General features: G+C 31.4%; 1 protein-coding gene across 1 annotated transcript in view; it reads left to right on the top strand.

Moving 5' to 3' along the window:
* The first annotated feature begins 964 nt into the window (after positions 1–964).
* The window catches only part of LOC139495292 (uncharacterized), a 184,583-nt gene continuing 170,010 nt past the window's right edge, over positions 965–15,537 (top strand). The window contains exon 1 of the mRNA XM_071283598.1: positions 965–1,041. The gene's annotated coding sequence lies outside the window, so the exon portion shown is untranslated. The remainder of the gene's footprint in view (positions 1,042–15,537) is intronic.

Below are 15,537 nucleotides of genomic sequence, written 5' to 3'. Positions count from 1 at the left end.
TGATGATAGCATACTCATTAGGAATAAAACTCTTGTGAATCGTGTCGTAAAATTTATTCTTCAAACTTTAATAATTTTGATAAAATTGTGATATTCGTGGTCAACATAAGGTAACGTATCGGACGTTATTGTATTTGAAACTATTTTTCTTTATTTTATCCAAAGTCGTTTGGAAAGTTTCGATTGTCTTTGTCGGTCGCCAACTTTGATTACTTGTAAAAAAAACAAGTTGTCTACCTTTTACCGATTGTGATACCGGTTTCACTTCACCATGAAGTCAGTCGGCCGGCTAGTTTGAGCGTCACTATGAGTTTTATGTAGACGAAACGCGCATTTTAAGTATCAAATTATAAGCCTGGTACCTGTGATAACTTAATATATACAGAAGGATGGTATTTTCTGTATTTAATAGTTTAAAAGGGAAACTTAATTGAAATAAATGTTTCTATGTGGCGATGCATTTTTTTTTAAATTTGGAGAATCAGTATAGAATATTTGATAACTTTATCTCTCACAATTTTGCGTTTTAGACGTATTCTGATATCAGTATTTCAATCCAAAATGTGTTTCCGGAATGTTCAAGATGGTTAAATGTCTATAAGAACGTACTTTCTACCTTCAGTCCAAATATTAAAATGATCCTTTTTAGTATCCCCCCTCTGCACCATCTTTTTTCGATTAATTATTGTCCATGATTTTCATTTAGATATACTATTCAAATTGTATATACATATAACTATGAACCAATCTGTTGAATGTTTAAAGTTTTCTGTTAACTTGTAAATGTGTAATATAACAAACAATAGTTATAATATATTGTAAAAAAAAAAAAAAAAAAATGAAAATTGTGTGAGAAATTTACAAACAAATACACTAAACAGATACAGACATTATTATTTAAAAGTTTTGTATACATCGAATTTCTCATTATGTACTAACATATTTCCGTTTACAAAGTACAACTGTTTCCTGACGAAAAGTCCGTCATAATATGGCGGATTACTTCATGATGTGAATAATTGGATTGTTAAACAAGAAAAGGTAAGGATTAGTATCATTGTTTTCATATTTGATAAATAACGGAAGAATAGGCAAATGAATTTTGGCAATTAATTTAGGTTTTTTTCGCTTTCCAACAACGAAGTTTGATCTTACAGTGTTTGCATATTATCTATTCACGATACTTCCGCCTCAATGACGTCAGTGTTATCTAATGACCAAGTAATAGTCTCGTTATTGCTTCTTCCTGTTACCAAAGATGACTGCAAGTGGAGTAGCATATATATATACAATTTGAATAGTATATCTAAATGAAAATCATGGACAAGAATTAATCGAAAAAAGATGGTGCAGAGGGGGGATACTAAAAAGGATCATTTTAATATTTGGACTGAAGGTAGAAAGTACGTTCTTATAGACATTTAACCATCTTGAACATTCCGGAAACACATTTTGGATTGAAATACTGATATCAGAATACGTCTAAAACGCAAAATTGTGAGAGATAAAATTATCAAATATTCTATACTGATTCTCCAAATTTAAAAAAAAAATGCATCGCCACATAGAAACATTTATTTCAATTAAGTTTCCCTTTTAAACTATTAAATACAGAAAATACCATCCTTCTGTATATATTAAGTTATCACAGGTACCAGGCTTATAATTTGATACTTAAAATGCGCGTTTCGTCTACATAAAACTCACCAGTGACGCTCAAACTAGCCGGCCGACTGACTTCATGGTGAAGTGAAACCGGTATCACAATCGGTAAAAGGTAGACAACTTGTTTTTTTTTTACAAGTCATCAAAGTTGGCGACCGACAAAGACAATCGAAACTTTCCAAACGACTTTGGATAAAATAAAGAAAAATAGTTTCAAATACAATAACGTCCTATACGTTACCTTATGTTGACCACTAATATCACAATTTTATCAAAATTATTAAAGTTTGAAGAATAAAATTACGACACGTTTCACAAGAGTTTTATTCCTAATGAGTATGCTATCATCAAATTTAATTCTGAACTTGGATCATCCAGATTTGCAAGAGAAGAATGCTGCACTGTTTTGAAAAAGTAATGTGAATTAAATCTCGGAAAAAAAAAATTTCGGTATTTTTTTCTTCTTCTAATAATGTTAAATGTGAAAAAAAGTCATATTACTCTTACAACCGCTAAAAACAAAGGTGGAACGGAACAAATACTATATCCCCACTCCCTTAAAGTTTATGGATGTTGATACATATGATTCTAATGGTCTGTTTTGTCAACTGGTAATATATTTTTTTATCATCTTCAGTGAGTTTACAATATTCTTTTACACGTCGTTCACATCTTTTGATCGTCTTATAATTATGAACCAATCAGTGGTGCATTTGGCATTGTCAAACGAATGGATAACAACTGTCATATTCCTGACTTGGTACAGGCATTTTCTTATGTAGAAAATGGCGGGTTGACACATTCATTGATTCGTGTGTCTGACGTTAAAATATTTTATACGTCACATATATTTGTCGTTCAATGTATATACAAAGAATTGTAAAATTACACATGGGCAATATTAGCATACAGGGTTGAAAATTCAAAAGTATGTGTTTTACTTTCAGAAATGGACCGAGATTAAAAATAGTCCAAAATTTGTTTAGAATTTATAAGAATCCACAAAAAGTTGACTCCACATCGAGATTGAACAATTTTGACGTTTGTGGTTAAAATATTTTTGTAATTCATAATAGAAATATATCATTATTACATATAATAGAACAATATCATACTGACGGGATCTTTATAAGTACAGAGTCACGTTATAAGAACCGAAGAAACACAAAAAGTCGCATATACAAAACACACCTGCAAAAAATGAAAGATAATACAAGTACATTGACGGGATGTTTAAGTACCGAGCCACGTTAAATGGAGCTTTTAAATATCGAATAAATTGAGAAATATATATGTTATATGCAGGTGAATTTGTTCGATATATACATGATGTAAGTTTTAAAATGAGGCGTAGGAAGCCGTGTATGTTGTTTCTTTAATTCCTAATTTTGGGGGAAATATTAATGCAACCCAATTAGAAAAGTTCAGATTGTTTATGGAAAGAAAATCATCAATATATCTGAAAGTGAAATCAAATAATCTTGCTTCTTTGATCCTCTTGTTTTTGACAGTGTTTGAAGGAACTCCGTTTCATATGAAAATAAGAAGAGGTCGGCAAGAATGGGACAACAGACTTAGCTTTGCAAATGACCCCCGTGATTACTCGCCGTTTATGATGTCTCTGTCTCTAGATTAAAACGTCTTATATTTTACAATCTGTCAACCACAGGGAGTACTCTACATTCCGTAAAAAAAATGTCAAATTCCTAAATTTCAATAAAAGATATTTAAAAAAATGAAAAAAAAACGTTGCTTTCGCGTTACTCTTTGTTGTCGAGTATCTCTCAAAATAACCAGATTAAGATTAAGACCGGATATACATTTGTTATCTACTTTGATATCCGTTGATATTGATATGTTAACACCCTTCAGTTTTCTGTTTACCATTCGGCTGCGCCACATGGTATACTTGATTGTTCATGCTGTTAAAATTCCGTATCTACGGATATGAAGGGGATAATGTATATTGTCCACTACCAACCAACAAATAATGATCACCAACATGTGACTTAAGCATAATTTGAACGTCACATAGTTGATACTGTATAACGGTCATTTATTAGTAGATATACCTAAAACTCAAACAGAAAATTAAATCAATAGGTGTTTAGGAAAATTAACATTAACCGTTGATGTCTCTAACTTAGCTGTGTATAAAACACCAAAGCGAAGATCAAGAATATGAGAATATGAAGGTGTCTACTAAGTAGAGGCACTCGCGTTTGCCTAACTCAACAATCATTTTTGGAAGATTGATAAGTAGTGCATGGTCGCAGAACGTTCAGTGGCAAATGGTTCATGAATGAACAGGACGAAAACGCAATTTTATGCTGAATGTACGATAAGCCACACTTATAAACTGGTATTATAACAAGTGTTATTAATACAAAGGATTTTTAACCAAAAATAATACTTTATATAAGTATATCGAATAGAAAAACTTGATTAATCAAGAAATCTGTATCTGTTTTTAAATTGAAATAAGAGTATGTGACTCATATTACAAATACTTGACCTTGAACATATAAGATAGATTTGTTATTACTGTATTCGACTAAATCAATACGTTATATGCCTGTCGGTGATTTTGTTAGGAAAAAATGAGGAGAAAATAGTAAAAAATAATACTATCAATAACAATCAGGTAATACGCTTTACTTTTTATTTCGGTTAGCAGTTAGCTTGAAAACTATTACTTATAATTGTATTCAGTAAAATTAACTAAACCTCTCTTTATGACACCTTCTTAATATAATGTATTATCAACATTTAAAATGCCCAAAACAACAAATTCATACGTGAAATTGAACTTTGTTCCTTTTTTTTTTAAATTATCACTCTTAAAACATACATAACGTCGCGTAATATCGTCCTTGGTTTGTTGAATAAATCTCATATATATTTGGTGAAATTTTAATAATTTTGATGTTGTCTTGAAATTCAATACTATTAGATATGCATGTATGACAACAAATACAATAGTAATAAAACAACACATCATATTTATCTTGTCATTTCATGTACCAGCTTTCTGACCTGTAGGACGGTAAGTTTGAATATTTTTCCAATTAACATAAGTATTAAAAATTTGTTTAAAACCCACCAAAAAAAAAAACGCAATCGGATTTTTATAAATCAATATCTGAATGTTTTAAGTTTTGAATCCGCACCAAGTTTTAGAACGAAAGGGGAAAATGCCTTCAAAATTAGGAAGGTGTTTATAACACCGATGGGTGCTTAGGTTTCTTAACTGTCCTTACACATTGCGTACATTTTGTATATAGTTTTTCCGACGTAGTCGGTAGAGTTTCGGATTGTGTCCTTTGAACTTAAGGACGCTTAACTATGACAACAGAATACGCATGCTCGAAAATCCTTTCTGTGATTGGATAAAATGCTGTCATGGTGGGTGATTTGATGGTGTTTGAAAAAACATCTCTATATCGTGATGGAAAGCAAGTGAAAAACTATAAATATTTGAACTAGATCTTACAAAGATTTATATTTTTATTAAAATAATTGTTGATCCAATAGCTCTTTGCATCCGTGACAGCTGTTTATTCGGGACAATTATATAATTTTTAATGTAAACTTTGTTGAACGAATGTACATGACTTTTAGAACGCACGTACGCATGTGAGATTTCCGCAGGGTTTTGGTGAATGTAAACAGAAAGATACGAGGACCGAGAATACGGAACACAAACAGAGAAAACGTTATTTTAATGGTATCTTTGTGCTTCTGAAGGTTATTAAAATAATAGTTTTAAACATATTCCTTAAATTTAAATACGTCGGTTATCTTTTTTAAAGATAGTTCTTGTTATTTGTTGATTATATGTTTGTACAAATGACATTCTTTTTTTAATTTGATAAAGTCGAATGTCAGTTAGAAAACTGTTGAATAATTGATAGCAAGTATCAAATTACATATAATGGTCACATAACTATGTACCGATGTAACTTAATTGATAAACTGGAAGTTTGGCTGTAAATCACATGACGTAGATTTCAATCTTCATTTAAATATATGTAATTCCTTATACCTCACTAGCATTATCTAATCTCATGGATTATCCAGAAAAATTGTTTAATTCCTAATCCTTTTTTATGTTTCCCAAATGTCAAATTTGATCTTGAATTCATTGTGGATTTATAGGTCTATTTTGGTCATACAGTTTTCCATGGATTTTGTCAAGACAAAGCTTTATTTCGATATTGTGTAAATTGCAGTTTAATAAATTAAACTATCCAAGATTTGTCTTATATGAAAATGATCAACCAGTGAGCAAGGTGGTTTACCATTATCTTTTTAAACGTATTAACAAAAACACCGAACTCCAAGGTAAATTTAGAAAGATGATGTCTTTAAAAAGTGCCAAATCAAAAATTAAACTGTATCAACCTATGAAAAGAAATGGAAACCATCTATCGTACTCGTGACTTAGTAAATACATTTTTCCAATTACTATGAAGGGTTTTATAGGTAGCAAAATCCCTTAGTTATATGCTAGTTGTTTTTAGTTTCGGTAAATTGACAAGATTAAGGAAACAATCAAAACAGACATAGTGATAAATGTCAATAATCGAGATCGAGCAGCAAAAAAAGTATGTTTTATGCCGTCATTATTTTTACACAACTTTCCCACCAATTTCAACAAAAATGTGCAACTTCAAAGGTGTTTTGGATTAGAAAAATAACTCATACGTCGACTGTAAGTATGGTCTATATTGTATACTACATGTATAAGGTGTTGTTCATACAGAAAACGTCACGTTATTTATTTTCTTATCAATGAAGTTTAAAAGACAAATCACTTGTTTGAGTGTCGCAAAAGGCAAGTTTCTAAATCAACAATAGCGGATGAATATGCTGCATTAGTTTAATTAACGACTATGCTTATAATTATTAAATATTCGAAAGAAACCAACAGATATACATTTAGGAATTCGATATACCAGATAAAAGATAACCCAAATCCATTGAAATCACTCAAAATATTTCCAATGACTCCAGATTACCTTCGCTATACAAATGAAGATAACTTGTAAGACAAACTAAATAATAATCATAATAAAAAACAACAAATAGTAAGTTTGAATTTTGGCAATTTTTTGTCATGGATTTATTAGGACAGTTCAACTATATATCAACCGGCCTATGAATTTGCATTCATCGACAATGTCTCATTAGTGTCCAAGATAAAAACATAGAAGGGCAACCATCATATGTTTTCTCCAAATGGCAACTGGGCTACCAGACGCCAACTGTGATAAATTCAGCCATTCAATAAATCAATATATTCAGTTCATATTCTGTCCAATCCATGACGCTTCTTTAACGATATCTGAAAATATACAACAGAGAGCAGAAAATATTCTCAAGGGTGGGATAGGGTGGGTTTTGTGTTCTTTCAGTTCAAATCACGCAATGAACAAATTACGAAAAGCATGCAACTTTATGCCAAATAAAAGCGGGAAAACCGCTTACGAAATTATGTAGGTAAAAGAAAGACGCTCAAGTCCTTCAAAATTAAAGAAAAGATAAATATAGTTTAGCAGACGATAATCTTAATTTATTAAATTGATTTAATGCTTATTGATTAAATCTTAATATTAAATATTCGAAAGAAACCAACAGATATACATTTAGGAATTCGATATACCAGATAAAAGATAACCCAAATCCATTGAAATCACTCAAAATATTTCCAATGACTCCAGATTACCTTCGCTATACAAATGAAGATAACTTGTAAGACAAACTAAATAATAATCATAATAAAAAACAACAAATAGTAAGTTTGAATTTTGGCAATTTTTTGTCATGAATTTATTAGGACAGTTCAACTATATATCAACCGGCCTATGAATTTGCATTCATCGACAATGTCTCATTAGTGTCCAAGATAAAAACATAGAAGGGAAACCATCATATGTTTTCTCCAAATGGCAACTGGGCTACCAGACGCCAACTGTGATAAATTCAGCCAAATGCTAGCAAACTTGTTTGTAAGCATCGCCAAACAAAATTTATCAATCCATGACAAAAATTAAAATTAACACACAAAACAAATGCAAAAACCTAGGTTTTGAACAAATATATTAATTGAACGGAGATTAACAACTAGATATACTAGACATTAGTTCAACGAAGTAAATCAACTATACTATACAACAGTTCAACAAAGTATATCAACTTTACTATACAACAGTTCAACGAAGTATATCAACTATAATATACAAACAGTTCAACGAAGTATATCAACTATACTATACAACAGTTCAACGAAGTATATCAACTATACGATACAACAGTTCAACGAATATCAACTATACTAAACAAGAGTTCAACGAAGCATATAAACTATACAATACAACAGTTCAACGACGAATATCAACTAAACTATACAACAGATCGACGAAGTAATCAACTTTACTATAGAACAGATCAACGAAGTAATCAACTAAACTGTACACTAAACAACAGTTTAACGAAGCATATCAATTATACAATACAACAGTTCAATGAAGTATATCAACTATACTATACAACAGTTCAACGAAGTATATCAACTTTACTATACAACAGTTCAACGAAGTATATCAACTATCCGATACAACAGTTCAACGAATAGCAACTATATTAAACAACAATTCAACGAAGCATATCAACTATACAATACAACAGTTCAACGAATAATATCAACTAAACTATACAACAGATCGACGAAGTAATCAACTTTACTATAGAACAGATCAACGAAGTCATCAAATATACTATAGAACAGATCAACGAAGTAATCAACTAATCTGTACACTAAACAACAGTTTAACGAAGCATATCAACTATACAATACAACAGTTCAACAAAGAATATCAAATAAACTATACAACAGATCAACGAAGTAATCAACTTTACTATACAACAGATCAACGAAGTAATCAACTAAACTGTACACTAAACAACAGTTTAACGAAGCATATCAACTATACAATACAACAGTTCAACGAAGAATATCAAATAAACTATACAACAGATCAACGAAGTAATCAACTTTCCTATACAACAGATCAACTAGATAATCAACTTTACTATACAAAAGATCAACGAAGTAATCAACTTTAACTTTACTATACAAAAGATCAACGAAGTAATCAACTTTACTATACAACAGTACAAATATAAACAACATGCAGAACAACAAAAATTATTCAACTAGGTATTTACAACTAACAACAAAACAGTTGTATTTTCAACTGAGCTGTTCAATTTGATGCATGCGTTTAACAACTGAAATAAATTATTCAACTGACAAACAACTTCATATGTCCATGCACGATGGCTTGCAACTTTAAACAGTTTAAAATTCATCTGGATATAAAAAATCTGTTTGGATAATACTTAATAAACAACTCAATGCTGACTAAATAGCATTAATAAAAATGTCATGCCAATATATGACAGATCGCCATCATCAGCGAAACGAGTTGGATGGATATCATCAAAATCAGTATGTTCAATAGCCTTGCCCCTAACTTTGTGTAAGTTAGATCTAACCCCTCTTTGTTTAAAACAGTCTGAAACTGAAATCTTGTCAATAATTTCCCATTTATATGGCAAAAATGAGGAACATCATTTCCAGGTCTTTTTTGCAAAAAAGCTTTCAAACTTTGTAAAGGACACATCTCATTTGATTCAGTTTATTTATTTTTCAACTAAAGTAATGAATCCCCCTTTTAGAGCAGTTTTTGAAGAAGAAAAAAAAAAAGAAAAGAAAAAAAAAAGAAAAAAAAAATATCGTAATAAACAGCTGATTTAGGATGGTCAATATAAACATCCCGCCTATGTAAAACATGCTTTTGCATAACATTCGTTGTAATGGTAAATTCACTCACACGTAAAAATGCAGCAAGCTAAGTTAAATGCTGTTTGAAACAATATTATTTCATAATTAGAAGAGCACACGTGCCTCAAAGCCACATTTAATCTAATCAAAATATCAATAGTCAAAGGTTCCCGAAGATCTTAAGAATTGTAAAGTCTATCACAATCACTCAAAAGTAACTGAATGATAAAAGATTTAGTTAAATCTTCATTCTCTTGAATTTAAATTTGTAACTGATTCCAGATATATATGATCTAATTGTAATGGTGAATAATGATTTAGTGACAAAAAAACAATATAACCAATAATTTGTCTGTTACTTGGTGGCCAACTAAGGGGAATAAAATATTCCATCCTGAACATATTGAACGAATGCAATGCATTTACATAAACATTTCTGGTACTTTGAGAAATTGAATAATTCAACAATTTTGAAGCTTCTATAACAAACGATCTAAGAATTCGTGTGGAATAGTCTGTGGCCCCAATTATGACCCTTGTAAAATTGTCCTTGGCCCATTTAAACAAGCTTCACAAACCAGTGAATGACCACCTGCACTGTCAGTATACAAATATAAATTTAAAGCATTTGAAACCCAATCTAAAATCTCGTATTCCTTTGGTCAATCTTATAAAATGATCAGATTTTTTTTTTTTATTAACATTTTTTTTTTAAAAGCCATATAGACGCCTCAAAAATGCCCTTCTGGAGGGAAGAGCCCTTGCACAAAAAGCCAACAAACCTGTTAAAGACGCATTTCTTTCAGAGTAACTGTTCTATTTTCCAATACCCAATTGATCGATCTTTAATTTTTTTTTTTTTTTTTTTTTTTTTTTTTAACACTGGTATTCTTACCTACATCTCCTCTGAATCAATAAAAAAAACCTATATATTCGAGTTTTTTTGCAAGGACCTTCTGGTTGCTATAGGAACTTCCAAGTTTGAACAAACTTTTCAAAAACGCAGTCATAAGAAAGAAACAGTCATCTTTTTGAGCTTCAACAATTATAAAATCATCAAGATAATGATACAAATTTTCAGAATGCGTTTTATTTTTAACTGACCAATGCAAAAAGGTTGAACATTCAGTAAAGACCATATAGTTTGATGCCTAGAAAATCGAAATCACCAGGATAACATTTAAGTGAAGGAAATGCCAATTTAATATAATTTTTGCCATTATGGCCAAATTCCCCATTTGTTTAACAATTTTGACTGCATTGTCAAATGATGAATAAGTGACCTCGGTAAAATGAGTATCAATAAAATCATTGATACTTTCATTCGGAAGCAAGACAAATAAGTTATCAATCTAAGTTCACCAGTTTTATTAGGAACTAAACCAATTGGAGAGCACCGAAGATTTGAAATAGGTTTATGTTTGAATGGGCCTGCCATTCGACCTAATGATATCTCATTATTTCTTATTAAACTTCTTTTGAGTTTCAAAACAGACATCAAATTTCATATTCACATGAACGTCTAGAACTTAATGAATTTTAAAACCATATTTAAATCTGTTAAAAAGTTCAACAGCGCTTTGCTTATCATGATTTAGTTCCAAAAGCTTAGAGAGTTCATTTACATTAACCGGAGATGTTCCTAGGGCCGAAATATTAAACTGGCCTGGATGTAGTTCTGAAAAATTATGAATTATTTTTGCTTAAAACCTCCTTTTGGGATTTGTCTTTTAGCAGAGCTGTTAACAAAAGGTGAAATGTGATTTCTCATAAACCTAGATGGACCAGTATTACCTTCATTGTCCATAAAGCGACGACATAGTAAAGCAGGATGATTAAAACCACATTTCAGACATGCCCGCCTGTATTGGCAATTGCGTTTATTGCAAAAACCTTTAAAATCTCAGCATTTATAACCAAAATTAGCCTGCTGTTGTTTTTGAGTATTGTTAATTAAAATACGCAACAACAACAAAAACCATCTATGGATGACCATTTTTAGTATGATCCCTTGATACTCTCAAACGAAATTGTTGGTCATAAGAATATCATTTTTCAACAGGATGATCAGCCGCTGCACCCCTTATTATTGATATATATGAGAAAAGTGCACTTGCTTTTCCAGGATACCTTTCAATTCCTGGGCATCAGCAATAAAACATTCAGTCCAATCCTCAACAAAATAAACATAAGGTTTTTCTTAACTTTGTTTTGTATAACCAGCATACCGTCATTAATGCCAATGGTGTTTTCATTTGTTTGACTATTGGAATTGTTGTGATGCATAAGGGACAAATCAATATATTCAAAATTCCAATTTTTCTTTTTTAAGCTTTTGACTTATCAATATAACAACCTCATTAAAACCAGGCAACATTAGATGTTCATCAAAAACTTCAATAACCTCACCTAAGGCGGCTTATTCATGTTCAATCTCTTGAATTCTACATCTGATTGCAAGGCAACTAGTTGACGTCCATCAACATCAACTTCGGGACGCCTTCTCTCATTCCTAAATGGTGGTCGAAGTTGTTCCCTGGGAGCCATTCTAAGACGAAGTCTTCAACTGGTTCCTGCCGACGACGCCTGCCTCTAGGCATTGTTATAAACTATTATAATTATAAAAACAGATTAGCAAAATACATCAAGTCTTAAAAGCCCGTTCATCTTTCAAAATATTAATTCAACCTCTTATTCAATCATTCGATTAAGATAAATGAAATACCACATATAGCCCACTACGTTGTCTTAAATTAAATTAATACATTTGAATGCATTAAACAACTGAAGTAGGTAACAAAACACAATTAAAACAATTGAAATGTCCCTACAAACCAAATATAACGTCGTTATAAACGGTAGGTTAAATTACCAAGCTTATCTAATTATCCGCAAATTAAAAAAAAAATATAAAAGATGTACGTGTAACAAATTAAACATTAGCGGGCATGTATATGTTAACACGGCATACACTACAAACATGTAATTACCTGTTTAACGAATATCGCTCATACATTACAATCAAAACAAATATATCACCTGTATTAAGACATTTAAATGTAATGCTATTCAATGATTAATATATGTGTGCACAAATGTAACTATCAAATAATAGTCTTATCAGTATAAATGCTATCCAAGTAAGCGATACATTGAATTAAGAATCAAACTATTTGCAAGAACAACTTTCAAATAAAATAAAATTATTCTTTTATAAATTACAGAAATAAATTCATTCGGAAAATTCAACTGCAACAACTTTATCTATTTATCACTGAATCATATGTACTTATCTTATGTCTGAATCAGCCTATCCTTTTTGTGTTCTTTCAGTTCAAATCACGCAATGAACAAATTACGAAAAGCATGCAACTTTATGCCAAATAAAAGCGGGAAAACCGCTTACGAAATTATGTAGGTAAAAGAAAGACGTTCAAGTCCTTCAAAATTAAAGAAAAGATAACTATAGTTTAGCAGACGATAATCTTAATTTATTAAATCGATTTAATGCTTATTGATTAAATCTTAGTAATAGACAACTGATTGCGGACCTCTTTTTGTATTGTTATGAGTTACAATTTATGACAAAAATAAGCAAAGACCCATCAAAACAACATCTGATAAACAAATTTTATAATACTTTTAGATATTTGGATGATATTTTGGCTCTCAATAATGACGACTTCAGTATGTGTATTAATGAAATTTATCCTGGTGAATTTACTTTAAATAAAGCTAATACTAACAATGACCACTGCCCTTTCCTCGATCTTGATATCTATATCACTAACGGAAAGCTGATACTAAAATTTATGATAAAAGGGATGATTTTTCATTTCCTATCGTTAATTATCCCTTTTTAGATGGTGACGTTCCCTTGTCACCATCTTACGGTGTTTATATATCTCAAATTGTACGATTCGCTCGTGTATGTAACAATGTTTTAGATTTTAACGAGAGAAATTTATGTATTACTGAAAAATTATTACACCAGGGTTTTCGATATCACAAACTAGTCAAAACATTTACTAAATTGTTTCATCGGTATAAAGACGTCATTCGTAAATATAGCTCAACATGCAGACTTCTTATACGTTCAGGTATTTCACATCCAATTTTTTTATGGAAATATTCTTTATAAAGCACAAAGGTGTCAGTATTCACCTCATAAACTTACAAAACCTTTGAATAGACTTATTAAGAAGGGATATCATTACGATACTGTTGTCAAGTCATTAAGGATTGCATATTTTGGCGTTAATATTGAGTCACTGATAAGGTCTTTGCGTCGGAACTAAACACATTTATTGTAAAACAGTTGTTGGCATGACACGGGTTATGTTCTTCTGATATATGTTATGATGGTATGATACTAAACCCCTAACGGGAAGGATTGTGCCTGATGTTCATATGATGAAATCATAATCTTTCAGTCAGTTAAGTTGACGTCTGAAGCTGGCATATCAGTTAACTGCTAGTAGTCTGTTGTTATTTATGTATTATTGTCATTTTGTTTATTTTCTTTGGTTACATCTTCTGACATCAGACTCGGACTTCTCTTGAAATGAATTTTAATGTGCGTATTGTTATGCTTTTACTTTTCTACATTGGTTAGAGGTATAGGGGGAGGGTTGAGTTATAGGGATTCAGTCGAGGATTATGCCAGGCAATGGGCTAAGCGCGAGAAGGAAGACGTAGACACTCTATCCGAATGGATAAAGGCAGTGAGGTCCTTAATACAAATCAGAATCAAGAAACTGAATGGGTCCATCAATGCCCATGCTACGTCAATCTTTAAAGACCCACATGTTGCTAAACACCTATCCGACCTCCATGATAAATATGTTGTTGTCCCCGCAGACAAAGCCCCAAATAACATCGTTTTTGTCTGTAAAAGTCATTACATTAATTGCTTGATAAACGAATTAGGTATAGACAATTCCAGTGTTGTTTATTCTTTAGTTTTCTATATTGTGTCATGTGTACTATTGTTTTTCTGTTTGTCTTTTTCATTTTTAGCCATGGCGTTGTCAGTTTGTTTTAGATTTACGAGTTTGACTGTCCCTTTGGTGTCTTTCGTCCCTCTTTCACTTGGAAACTCAACATATACCCTCACGACACTTACCAAAGAGGAAATCCTGGATAATCATAGGTCTGTTCTTTGTTCCTTTGGTATTTCAACCAAAGATGAAGAACTGGATCTTCCATTACTGTATTGGATACCTAAACTACACAAGTGTCCTTACAAACAGCGGTATATTGCTGGGTCTTCCAAGTGCTCCACAAAACCTCTTTCTAAATTATTATCATCCATTTTATCAGCAATCAAAGACGGGCTTCAAAGTTATTGTGAAACTGCCTATTCTAGAGGTGGCGTGAGTCAGATGTGGATACTTAAAAATTCCAAAGATCTTTTAGAGTACATACAATCTAACTCTCTTTCATCTTGTAACAGTATTAAAACATTTGACTTCTCTACTCTTTACACAAGTATTCCACATTCCAAACTTAAAGACAAATTAAAAGAGTTGGTATTACTTTGCTTCATAAGAAAGAATGGCCAACGTAGATACAAGTATCTTGTCTTAGGGAGGGATAAATCATACTTTGTAAAGAATCACTCTGATTCAAACAAAAAATTCTCTGAAACCGATATTATCAAGATGATTGATTTCTTGATTGACAACATATTTGTTACGTTCGGAGGACGTGTTTTTCAACAGACTGTCGGCATCCCAATGGGAACAAACTGTGCCCCTCTACTTGCTGACTTGTTTCTTTATTATTATGAGGCTGACTTCATGCAGGAACTTCTTAGGAAGAAAGATAAGAAGTTAGCAATATCCTTTAACTCTACTTTCCGCTATATAGATGACGTTCTTTCACTAAACAATTCAAAATTTGGTGACTATGTGGAACGAATCTATCCCATCGAATTGGAGATAAAGGATACTACAGATACAGTTAAGTCAGCTTCATATCTTGACTTACATCTAGAAATTGACAATGAGGGTCGGTTGAAG

Source organism: Mytilus edulis, chromosome 11, assembly GCF_963676685.1.
Source record: "Mytilus edulis chromosome 11, xbMytEdul2.2, whole genome shotgun sequence".
Classification (NCBI taxonomy): domain Eukaryota; kingdom Metazoa; phylum Mollusca; class Bivalvia; order Mytilida; family Mytilidae; genus Mytilus; species Mytilus edulis.
Note: the sequence above shows the minus strand (reverse complement) of the source record. Positions and strands in the feature narration are given on the sequence as shown.